This window comes from Cervus canadensis, chromosome 5, assembly GCF_019320065.1.
Source record: "Cervus canadensis isolate Bull #8, Minnesota chromosome 5, ASM1932006v1, whole genome shotgun sequence".
In the NCBI taxonomy this organism is placed as follows: Eukaryota; Metazoa; Chordata; class Mammalia; order Artiodactyla; family Cervidae; genus Cervus; species Cervus canadensis.
Genome location: NC_057390.1, coordinates 72915649 through 72928628, shown reverse-complemented (window position 1 = coordinate 72928628; position 12980 = coordinate 72915649). Strand labels below are relative to the sequence as shown.

The 12980-nt window shown below is 37.4% G+C and overlaps 1 pseudogene; it reads left to right on the top strand.

The window, feature by feature from the left end:
- Positions 1–2951: 2951 nt before the first annotated feature.
- Positions 2952–3507, top strand: LOC122442496 (annotated as a pseudogene).
- Positions 3508–12980: the final 9473 nt, after the last annotated feature.

Here is a 12980-nt window from a genome sequence, read left to right as displayed (position 1 = left end):
TTTCTATTCTGTTCCATTGGTCTATATTTCTGTCTTTGTGCCAGTACCACACTGTCTTGATGACTGATAAGGAAGCTGTGGTACATATACACCAAGGAATTTTACTCAGCCGTCAAAAAGAATTCATTTGAACCAGTCCTAATGAGATGGATGAAACTGGAGCCCCTTATACAGAGTGAAGTAAGCCAGAAAGATAAAGAACATTACAGCATACTAACACATATATATGGAATTTAGAAAGATGGTAACGATAACCCTATATGCAAAACAGAAAAAGAGACACAGAAATACAGAACAGACTTTTGAACTCTGTGGGAGAAGGTGAGGGTGGGATATTTCAAAAGAACAGCATGTATACTATCTATGGTGAAACAGATCACCAGCCCAGGTGGGATGCATGAGACAAGTGCTCGGGCCTGGTACACTGGGAAGACCCAGAGGAATCGGGTGGAGAGGGAGGTGGGAGGGGGGATCGGGATGGGGAATAAGTGTAAATCTATGGCTGATTCATATCAATGTATGACAAAACCCACTGAAATGTTGTGAAGTAATTAGCCTCCAACTAATAAAAAAATTAAAAAAAAAAAAAAAAGGCAAGACACTAGAATTCTTCTGACATCAAGACCCTAGGCAAAAATTTTTAGAAAATTCCCATTTTAAACCTTAATTGCATTAGCTATTAAAAAAAAAAAAAGTTCAGCTAAATGAGATTTTAAGACTCTGCTTTCTATGACATCATCCTCTTCATCAAAATCATTATATTTATTTCATTTACACTATATTTTATTTTTAAGGTCTACCACTTTTATCCCATGAGGTAACTTAGTAAAATGAGCCTTTTTTTTGTCAGTTGTAAAGTAAGCCCTACCTATGTTCAAAGAAGTTGTACTAAAAGAGAATATAAGTATTTGGCCCTGGTCAAGGGTTATATACAGCCATGTGGGTGGCACTAGTAGTAAAGAATCTGCCTGCCAGGCAGGAGACCTAAGAGACACAAGTTCGATCCCTGGGTCAGGAAGATTCCCTGGAGAAGGGCATGGCAACCCACTCCAGTATTCTTGCCTGGAGAATCCCATGGACAGACATAGCCTTGCAGGCTACAGTCCATTAGGTCGCAAAGAATCAGACACAACTGAAGGGACTTAGCACATACTCACACATGCTGATATTTTTATAATGGTCACTGCCTGGCAAAAACACTGACATGTTAGTGAAAGCTGATACTTTCGTCTGAAATACACACACACACACACACACAAACACTTCTGCCCCAGAAACTTAATTATACCTATCCTATCATTTTGTGTAAGTCTTTGAATGATCTTACATTGTTTCTAACAACATTTCTTGATCTTTCCTTCCCTAGGCAGCTAATTAAATCAGTCACAGAACTCTTCAATTCCTACTAAGGCAATCAGGAGTTGCTGTTTTTTTCTCAACTAGTTCCCTCATATAATTGCATGGTTTCTTTTTCTAGAATCTCAAAGAAGCAAGATTGAATGAACTTAATGAATGATTAACTTTCAGAGCTGCAAACAGAACTGACTTCCCAAGATTTTGGCCAACTTGTATCCATCTGAATGGAAGATGGCTTGATTGGTCAAATATGAGCTAGACTGTGTCTTAATGTGGCTTTTGATAATCCACTCCAGTGTTTGTAAATTTGTGCCATCTACTTGAAAAAGAAACCAAACCTGGCAAGCATGATTTCCTATTTTTCATCTAGAGAGGATTAGTGAGAAAATTAAGTTCCCTAATCTAAGTAAGTACCTCAGGGTACTTCACCTATCAATGTATAGAGAGTTTCACCGGTAACATACCCAATTTCATTAGCAATAATAGGAGTTTTGTGTGAAATCCTGTGTGAATCATTGCTTTAGGAGATCTGTAAGAGTTTGTTGATTACTTTTATTTTTGGAATGGCTCTGTTTTCCAGTTTTAACTTTTAACTCAACTGGTTTGCAACAGATACTGAATTTTGGAAGGAATCAAATGTGGACTTTTGAAAGTAATGAAATCGGAGCAGGACCACATAGACTCAATCACCATTGTGAATGTGAGATGATGTTACACGATAAGTGCCCGGATGTTCTACTGGCTTACTATCTACAGTGTGTGAAGATTCAAATTTCATTTTATAGCTTTCACCTAATTATGTTATGTTTTATTGCTGTTTACTCATCTACGAATATTCTTACTAAAGCCTTTATTGAAGGACCGTGAATTCTGCATCCATTTGGATGATCCTTCCAGCACCTTGCCTTCCCTCTTTCTCAGTCAATAATATTTAGTGACCTTCACATAGAATGAGAGGAGAATTTGTGTCCAAATTGAAAATGAAAAGAGGAACTGGCAGAGAATGGAGGGACTTGAGTGCACATGCGCAAATCCCCAGTGAGTTGAAGGGAGACCTAGTAAACTGATGTCCCTGAGGTCTGTGTGCCTGGAAGGAAGATGCACAGAAAAGCCCAGCTGGCAGGATATCTCTAATCCTTCTGTCCGATCCCGCTGCTTTCACCCCCAGAAGCCTCCTCCAGACCTAGTGTGTTCAAGAGCCCCAAAGACCTGGGATATGAGTATTGTGGGAATTCAGGGGAAGAAGAGATGATTTTTGAGAAGAAGAAAATTCAGATGAATTACTTGGCGAATGACAAAAAAGCACGAATTCGATAGTGTTTCTCTTTCTTTGATGAACGTCCGGCTTTATGCCTAATGAGGGATGTAAGTTGCAGAAGTAGCAGAAAATTCAGAGATGCCATTAAATCTGGACCACGATGCTGGTGTAGGTCAACCTTCAGATGGCTGGAGCAGGATTCTGTTTCAGATTAATGCTCTGGGATTTGAAGTTAAATCTCAATTCACAAGATCATAGCTTTAGTGTGGAAGAATAACTTTCAGAGGAAGATGATGAGGTGTATCATGGTCCTGTGCATCAGATAGGGGAGGGTGCTATGGACTCAGTTGAGGAAAGTCCTGAAATGTCCAGTTAACACCTGGAAGTGTACTTTATGAAATGCAATAAACCCTCCCCTTTCACTGACTTGCAACAGAGGTTGGATCCTTTATAAGAATTAGCCTCCTGAAGATAAAAGAAAAATGTCAGAGAAAGTCAATCTAGAGAACTCAGCACAAAGAGAAGAGGGCTTTGATGTTTCTGATTGGAAAAAAAAAAAAAAAAAAACAACAACCTATAGTGAATGATTTCAGAGACATACAGCTGAATAAAATGATAATACAATTCACCTGAGCCTCCTAGTCCCAAGAAAGTGAGCAATATTCTCAGCCATCAAGTCATCAACTGGAATAGCATCATTTCTAACTCCCAGAAAGATGTGAATGAGTTTGAGATGGAAGAAACAAGACAAAGTAGAAAGGGTGAAATGGAGTTTTCCTCTTAATACCATGGACCCTTGTGTGGTTTGCCACTGTCCATATAAAAATAGTTGCATCCTCTATGGCAACAGGGGACATCTTATGGAATATTTCACATGTGCAAAGAACCTTTAAAAAGTAAGCAAGATGAATAACTTCTAGAGATCTGCTGTACAAAATAACAAATGTAAAAATATGTAGTTAACAACATACTATTGTGCACTTAGGATAGATCTCATGTTAAGTGTTCTAAACATACACAAAAACAAGAACACAAGGAAGTTGTTGGAGGTGATGGATTTGGTTAGCACCTCAACTCTGGTGATAAGGTTATAGGTGTATGCTTATGTCCATACTCATCAAAATGTATACATTAAATATGTGCAAGTTTTGTATTAATTATATCTCAGAAAGCTTTTAAAAAGAGAAAGAAGTAAGCCCTGCCTAGTATGAAGACAGCTAATTCAAATGGTTCTGCTAATTTATTTCCCCTAGTTGTGAAATTCTCATGAAAGTAGGATTATATATTTCTAACGATATACCCTAAACATTTAAACATAACAGGTGTTTTAATTTTTTAATGTATATCAAAGCAAGAAAGTACCACATCCATATATATATTTTTTCTTAATAGTATAATTTACCTGCTTTTGGGGAGGGGGGGAGTGAACATTTGCTTTCATTTAGGAAAATATAATTTCTGTTCATATTTTATATTTGGATTTTAATACAATTTAAATTGGATATACAATTCCTTCTTTACCTCAACTCCTTATGTTTTAAATCTTATCCACTTTCTATTATGAGAAGTATCTGTGAGATATTTATATTTACACACACATACACACACACATATATATAGCATTCAAATGTAACTTATTTAGTACTTTTCATGTAAGGGGAAAAATTTTCTGTGAAATATTCAATGTTAATATTTTAGATACCCTTTAATCTTGTGATTCTTAGTTTCTCTGCTCTTTCAGAGCCTCTTAAAATACTCTTTCCTGATAAAAAATAAATTGGAAGTTATATTTGGAGCTATTTAATTAAATTGCACTTCTTTTTCCTTTTACCAGCAACTTTGGTATATAAAGAATTGGTGGTACAGATGTCATGAATTGAGAAGTCTTTGAGAATAACCGTAATTTATCCTCAAGACAAAACTTTGTAAGACTCTGTAGTAGCATATGGAGTTGTCCTGGTGGGATAGGGGGGTCAAATCTGTTGAACAGGCCCTTTTCTGCACTTGATTTCAGGATTTAGGGGAATCTATTGACTATTACAAAGCCTTTGACTGGGTGGATCACAATAAACTGTGGAAAATTCTGAAAGAGTTGGGAATACCAGACCACCTGACCTGCCTCTTGAGAAATCTGTATGCAGGTCGGGAAGCAACAGTTTGAACTGAACGTGGAACAACAGACTGGTTCCAAATAGGAAAAGGAGTACGTCAAGCCTGTATATTGTCACCCTGCTTTTATATGCAGAGTATATCATGAGAAACGCTGGGCTGGATGAAGCATAAGCTGTAATCAAGATTGCAGGGAGAAATATCAGTAACCTCAGATATGCAGAAGACACCACCCTTATGGCAGAAAGCGAAGAACTAAAAAGCCTCTTGATGAAAGTGAAAGAGGAGAGTGAAAAAGTTGGCTTAAACCTCAACATTCAGAAAACAAAGATCAAGGCATCCAGTCCCATCACTTCATGGCAAATAGATGGGGAAACAGTGGAAAGAGTGGCAGACTTTATTTTGGGGGGCTCCAAAATCACTGCAGATTGTGACTGCAGCCATGAAATAAAAAGATGCTTACTCCTTGGAAGAAAAGTTACTACCAACCTAGATAGCATATTAAAAAGCAGAGACATTAGTTTGTCAAGGCTATGGTTTTTCTCGCAGTCATGTATGGATGTGAGAGCTGGGCTGCAAAGAAAGCTGAACGCAGAATAATTGACACTTTTGAACTGTGGTGTTGGAGAAGGCTCTTGAGGGTCCCTTGGACTGCAAGGAGATCCAACCAGTTCATCCTAAAGGAAATCAGTCCTGGGTGTTCATTGGAAGGACTGATGTTGAAGCTGAAACTCCAATACTTTGGCCACCTGATGTGAAGAGCTGACTCATTTGAAAAGACCCTGATGCTGGGGAAGACTGAAGGCAGGAGGAGAAGGGGATGACAGAATTTGAGATGGTTGGATGGCATCACCAACTCAGTGGACATGAGTTTGAGTTCTCTCCGGGAGTAGGTGATGGACACGGAGGCCTGGCTATCGGCATCAGCCTTTGAACTGTGGCACTAGAGAAGACTCCTGGGAGTCCCTTGGACAGCAAGGAGATCATTCCAGTCAATCTTAAGGGAAATCAACCCTGAATACTCATTGGAACGTCTGATGCTTAAACTGAAACTCCAGTATTTTGGTCCAGTATTTTGGTCATCTGATGTGAGCAGCTGACTTGTTGGAAAAGTCCCTGATTCTGGGAAAGATTGAAGGCAGAAGGAGAAGGAGGCATCAGGGGATGAGATGGATGGATGGCATGACTAATGCAATGGACATGAACTTGTGCAAGCTTCGGGAGATGGTGTGAGGGACAGAGAGGCCTGGCATGCTGCAGTCCATCAGGTTGCAAAGAGTCAGACACAACTGGGTAACTGAACAACAAAAATATATCAGACAGAACTAAGTAGAATTCATTCTCTGTGGAAAGTTAATGGCAATAATGAGAATATAAATAATGTGTATTCAGGGTATATATGTACAATGATTATGCTATGTATAAAATACATCTGTGTGCAAACGGAGTCTCATTCCACATGCTTATGGATTACTAATGTAGTCTTGATTACATTTTAGCTTTAGTACTTGTATATTATTTATTGATTTACAAGTAAATACATGATTTATTAAGTGCTTGATTAAGAAAAAACTGAAATGGGAAACTATTCATGATTAAGTAAGGACAACAAGCATAAAATGTGTCACCTTATCCCTAACTGCAACCTTTTAATGCACACTGGTATATCCATGGTCCTTGAATTCTGAAAAGTGTCACTTATATAAACACCCTAGTTTTTAATACAATTTTCTACCCTCCAAGTTTTAGAGTTAGTTTTACTACCAACTTGCTTTTCACCTGACCAAGATCTCCATACTTCTGTTTTTTCTGCATCCTTATGTGCTCAGCCACTTCAGTCATGTCTGACACTTTGCGACCCCATGGACTATACTCCACCAGGCTCCTCTGTCCAGGAGATTCTCCAGGCAAGAATGCTGGAGTTGGTTGCCATGCCCTTCTCCATGGGATCTCCCCAACTCTGGGATTAAACTCCTGCATCTCCTGCATTGCAGGCAGACTTTTTACCTACTGAGTCATCTGGGAAGTCCCTCTGTCCTTTCTACTTTTTCAGCATTTGTCTATATCTCAATTTTGAATAAATTTCAAGTCGATCCACTGTCTGATATCCTTCTTTCACTTGATCTGTTGTCATTCTCTCACACCCACCTTGAAGAACATTGATTTTGGACCATGAGAACTGTCATTCTTCCTTAATCAAGTCCAGGCTAGGTACACTGTTCAGAGAAACATGAGACCCTCACAAAGTACTCTTCCTTTAAACATATTTTCACTAGCATCCCTGAGGGTTCAGTGGTAAAGAATCTGCCTGCAATGCAGGAGATGCAGATCTTCCTGGATCAGGAAGATCCTCTGGAGGAAGGCATGATAACCCACTCCAGTATTCTTGCCTGTAGAATCCCATGGACAGAGGAGCCTAGTGGGCTACAGTCCATAGGGTCACAAAGAGTCAGACACAACTGAAGCGACTGAGCAGCCCCAGCATGAAATGGGCATCCAAGACCGTCTGGCAACCCTGTTCTCTCACTGGTTATTTTAAGGCCATCTCCCTGCCACCAACTGTGTAATCTGTGTGGAGCTAGTCATCCTACCTCTTATCTCAGAGAAAATAAATGCCATTAAGATTGGAAATCTGTCAACATCACACCCACAAAGGTGAATGAACCTGGGCCTGTATTTTTGTCTTTTGCATTCACCATAGTGTGAGAGATATATTGCTCCTTTGTAAGATTAATTTATTCACCTCAGTTCTGAAATCTATAGCCTTCTACTTTCAAGAGACCTTGTTACATTGATAGTTCTCTCTTTCTGCAGTATCTTCAAATAAAAAGATCAGCTAACATGGATTGAAAGTATACTGATGTGCATTTACAGATGAAAAGACTGAGGCTGGATAGATACCTAGTAGGAAGCTGCTGGATCATACAGGGAGCTTAACCAAGTGCTCTGTGATGACCTAGAGGGGTGGAGATGAGGGGGGTGGGAGAGAGGTTCAAGAGGGAGGGATATACGTATGCATATAGCTGATTCACTCTGTTGTGTAGAAGAAACTAACACAATATTGTAAAGCAATTTTTCTCCAATTAAAAAAAAAAGACAAATGGAGGCTGAGGCTGGGACAAATAGAAGGACATATATATCGAAGGAAATAAATATACTCATCATCTCTCTTCACTGTTACTAGTGCTAAGATGGAAACCATTGTCACCTGCAGCCCTTTTCTGCATTAGACATTGTAGATGTCCAAGTAATAGTTTGAGTTCTTGAAAATCTATGCCAATTTGTGGGTTGTAGGCATGCAATGATCTTTCCAAATTTTACAGAAATAATAAATTGGGTCTTATAAATAATAGTCATAGGAGTTTCATGATTTAAGACTGAGGCCTGTGAATCCTCTAACTTGCAGATCTGTTGGCATTCCTGACTCTTCTCCAATTTGGATCTGTAAACATCAGGAGCTATACAACCAAAGTATTCTCACTGGTAAATCAGTAATGAGCGGTGTTAACACACCGGGTTACACCAGGTTTTTATTTTAGGGAACAGATTTGGCTTTGTGGCCAATACAAACCTGTTTACTGGGAAACAGAAAACATGTCTGATCTCTAGTAAGTAAGTGCTAGGATATAACATTAGCAAATTTCGCTGCCAAGTTTTTGAATTCATCTTAACTTAAAGGTAATTATTATATCTAGTGAAGAAAAGATCTAGCATAGAATGTACTTCACTTTAATTAGATTTCTTTCCCCAGTATTTGCCCACCCATTATCTTTTATTTCCCAAAGTACTATTTTAGTCACCAAAGAACAGAGATAGGTGACTAAGGATGAAATATTACTTTAAATTCAAGAGGGAAGCACAGGCTAACACCAAAAGTCCTCATGTCTCAGGTAGGCTGGCATGGACCTCTGTGCATATCTATATTATTACACAGAACATTACTAACTTCTCAATATCCTCCTCTAGAGAGTAAGATCTTCAGGAAAAAAAAAAAATTGGGACATTTCTTTCTTAGTCTAAATAATTCACAGTGTTCAGCATCATGCTTAACCCAGAGTGCTCAATAAATGTTTATGTTATAGATTTTACTAAATAAACCTTTGCAATCACCAAGAAAGCCTCAATGGAGTATTTATCTTCTCAGGAAATAATAGCAAAATTTTTGGCCAAATTGCATTAAAGGTTTAATTTTATTGTTACCTCTAGATGAATTTCAGATATGGAACTTTTCATATAATGATAATATCCTACTAAAATGTTTGCTATTTTGTTCCTTTCATTACAAAAACATTTGTGAGAGAAACAGGGAAAATAAAATACAGGTCAGGTCCATAATAGTACCTTTATAACACACTCAGGTATGTACCTTTAAATATACTCAAGTATAGATTTTTTGGAGTAGTTAGATATTGCCATGTACCATTTATCCCTACCAGCTTCAACCCCACAGTTAAGAGTCAGATATGAGATAGGTCATAATAATTTGTAGTATAACCTTTCCAGGTTCATCCTTTCTTTCCATGTTCCCAAGATTATATATATACATATATACACACACACAAACATACATACAGACAGGCTTCCTAGGTGTCTAAGTGATCAAGAACATGCCTGCCAATGCAGGACATGTGAGTTCAATCCCTGGGTCAGGAAGAGTCCCTGGACAAGGAAATGGCAACCCACTCCAGTATTCTTGCCTGGAAAAGTCCATGGGCAGAGAAGCCTGGCCAGGCTACAGTCCACAGGATCACAAAAGTGTCGGACATGACTTGGGAACTAAACAAAAATACACACCTATACACAGATGCATATATCCATATACATGTATATGCTCTGCTAAGTTGCTTCAGCTGGGTCTGACTCTGTGGGACCTGATGGACTGTAGCCGGTCAGGCTCCTCTGTTCATGGGATTCTCCAGGCATGGATATTGGAGTGGGTTCCTATGCCTTCTGCCAGGGGATTGTCCCAACACAGGGATTAAGCCCGCATCTCTTAATGTCTTCTGCATTTACAGGCGGGTTCTTCACTACTAGCGCCACTTGGGAATCTCATATACAAACAGACATATATATGCACACAGATGTATACATATACATATATGTATGTGTGTGTATGTGTGTGTGTGCGTGTATATATATGTATAGGATGTTATCAGGGATTTAAAACAGCACCTTTCCCAAATTTTAATTTGGGAAATATATGTCAATATTTCCCTCAAAGATTCATTTTTTGATCCAAACATTCTATGTCCAATAACTTGTTCTATAGTTATTGAGAAATACAGTAAATATTGTATGCAATAGAAAAATCAATAAATATACTCGGTAATTATCTACTATTTAATTAAATATAATATACTCACATTGTTAAAAATTATTCAGTCCTTCCTAGAGATCACATTTCAAAAGAACATTAAATAATGCATTAAAATACCCATAAGGTAATTTTAAGTGAAAAAAAGCAGGATATAAAACTGTTACACATATAATTGTGGTGGTGATGCCCTAGGCATTATATAGATTTTATTTTTTCCTACCTTTTACATTTTTTCTGTACTAAAAGGCATTTTATTTTTATGATCATAAAATTTAGGAAACTGTTAAAGGAAGTTTCTCTAATAGTTAAAATCAGAAACCCGCTAATAGAATGGGATATAATAGGGTTAAGTATAATGTCTACATTTAGGAATAAATACCTGAGGAAATAAAAATTAATAAATAGTCATGATCTTAATGACTCAAGATCAGTTTTAGGTAACAGTTTGCAGTGCCTCCTGACAAGACAAATGTAGTCTGTGAATTACTGTACTGTTTCTATTAGGAAAATTAAAAGTGAAAACTCCTCTACACTCTGACTTTAGTTGGGCCATATTTGAAGTATAGTGTTTGATTCCAAGAATCACATTTAAAGAGGATCAATAACCTGTAAGTTAGTGTGACCAGACTTACAAATGACTTCCATGTGAATTATAAACTCCTTCAGAGCAGTAGTGTTAGAAGGGGCAACTGTTTTGTGTAAATATAAAGGCATAATTCTCAAGACTAGAACTGTAACAAAATGGACCCAGGTTTTTTTTTTTTAATACTATGATCAAATGGGATTTATTCCTGGAATTTGAGAATGGGTCAACAGACAAAAATCAATCAATGTGATAAGTCACCTTAATAGAATGAAGGAAAAATTCATCTCAATTGATGAAATACAAGAATTTGACAAAATTCCACATTCTTTCATGATAAAAACAGTTCACCAGAAACAGAAGGAAACTATGATAAAAAGGAAAGATTTAGGGCAGGAGGAGAAGGGGGTGACAGAGGATGAGTTGGTTAGATGGCATCACTGACTCAATGGACATGAGTCTGAACAAACTCTGGGAAATAGTGAAGAACAGGGAAGCCTGGTGTGCAGCAGTTCATGGGGTCGCAAAGAGCTGGATATGACTTAGTGACTGAACAATAACAACATGAAAAATCCATGGCTAACAACAAATCCCTGTGTGTGTGTGGGTGGGTGTGCGTATGCACATGCGTGTGTATGATATTATCTTGCATTCACAAAAGCTAATGGGAGACTATCTGAGTGGCCCCTTTGACAAGAACCCTGGTCCACAGATAACAGATTAGTTCCACCACCATGGTATCAAATCTGCAGAATCCTAGACTTGTAAGGCAAAACAAAATCTGGGTGTTTTCAGGATAAAGACACTTCCTTCATTATGAGGATTCCTTCCCCATTAATAAAACATGAAAAAATATCAAAGAAAAGGAGTTGAGTCTGAATCACAGAACAGAACTACTTTTATAATGTAACATGTTACAAGCCTTGCAAAGCAGATGTACATAGAAAGTTTGCCAAGTTATTTTACGATAATATTATAAAATATTTTTCTCAATTAAAAAGCTTGTGGCTATCAACCTAAGAAAATCCTGTTGGAATGTGTGTGTTCAAACCTGTCTTCAGAACCTACTTAATATGTCGATAATTACTTATGAGTCTATTTAATGTCTGGTTTTGAATTGCTTTTTCTGTGATTCACAAAAACGTAGTACAAGTATGCCAGATGGCAATGCATAAGATGAGAATAATTTAATGCTTTTGCTTAGCAAAGTAGTGTAACTTGGCTTACTGTGAGAAGGAAAAGTATTTTTAGTATGTCAGGCTTCACATTTAAATGTAAGTATGTATGTATGGATGTATGTGCATATACATAAACGCACAGTATAATCTATAAAGGAATTTTTCACATCTGTATCTTGTTTAGTTAGTGCATTTTGGGTATCCATTCACTCAACTTAATGGGAATGTACTTTGCAGTGAATTTTCTTTGTGATTTTTTTTTTCTCATTGTGGAAAAGGGGTGAGAAGGTGGGTCTGACAAAAAAGAATAAAAAGTACCTCCATTAAGACCCTTACTCAACAAATACAATATGACTGTTAACCAAAGCCAAGATAGTCAGCTCAGCAGGGCAAACATATTTCAATAGAAATATTCAAATATTTGGAAATATATGGACTCGTATCTACTGAAGGACTGAAACCTCAGATTACACAGCATGGATGTGCTAGGTAATTTTGTTCCTAATCAGAAATGGACTCAAGGTAATAGATATATTTTTAGTAAAATAAATGGAAACTATTTAAAAGGCTGGGCAAAAACAAGATTCTTACTTAATCGTCTGTTCCTTGTTATTTCCTGCCACAGATTTTGGCCAACATTTTGTATTTATATAAACATAAATCAATTGAAAGCAGGAAAATGTCTTCAGAGTATCCTGTACTTCCAATGTATAACCAAATTCCATTTTCTGATTTCTCATTTCATAAAAATAAAGATAATCTCAGAACATTTTCTTCTCCTAAGTGCTTCTCCACAAAACTCACATCTTACCTCTGCAAAATCACTGATCTCATCTAAAATTATGAAACCTAAAGTTATCTTTCTATCACTGCATGTCAAACAAATTAACCTCTTCTCTTTTATTCTCTTGTCTTTCCAACTGTCTTAACTTCTTGCTGCCAACTGGTGAACATCTGCTGCTCCAAGGCATACCAAATCATTTTATTTTCCTCTGGATCTCTCTTCTGTTCATAGTCAAGTATTTTTTTAATTACTAAAAAAGTTCTGATGCTTTTATTTATTAGGTAAACCTCAAAGGCATCTGTTATTTTCAGAGTCCCTTTATCTTACAAAAGACAGCCTTTGCCATTTTGCCTGAAGCTAGTATGTCTTTCTTTGAAGTTTCCTATAGTCAGGTC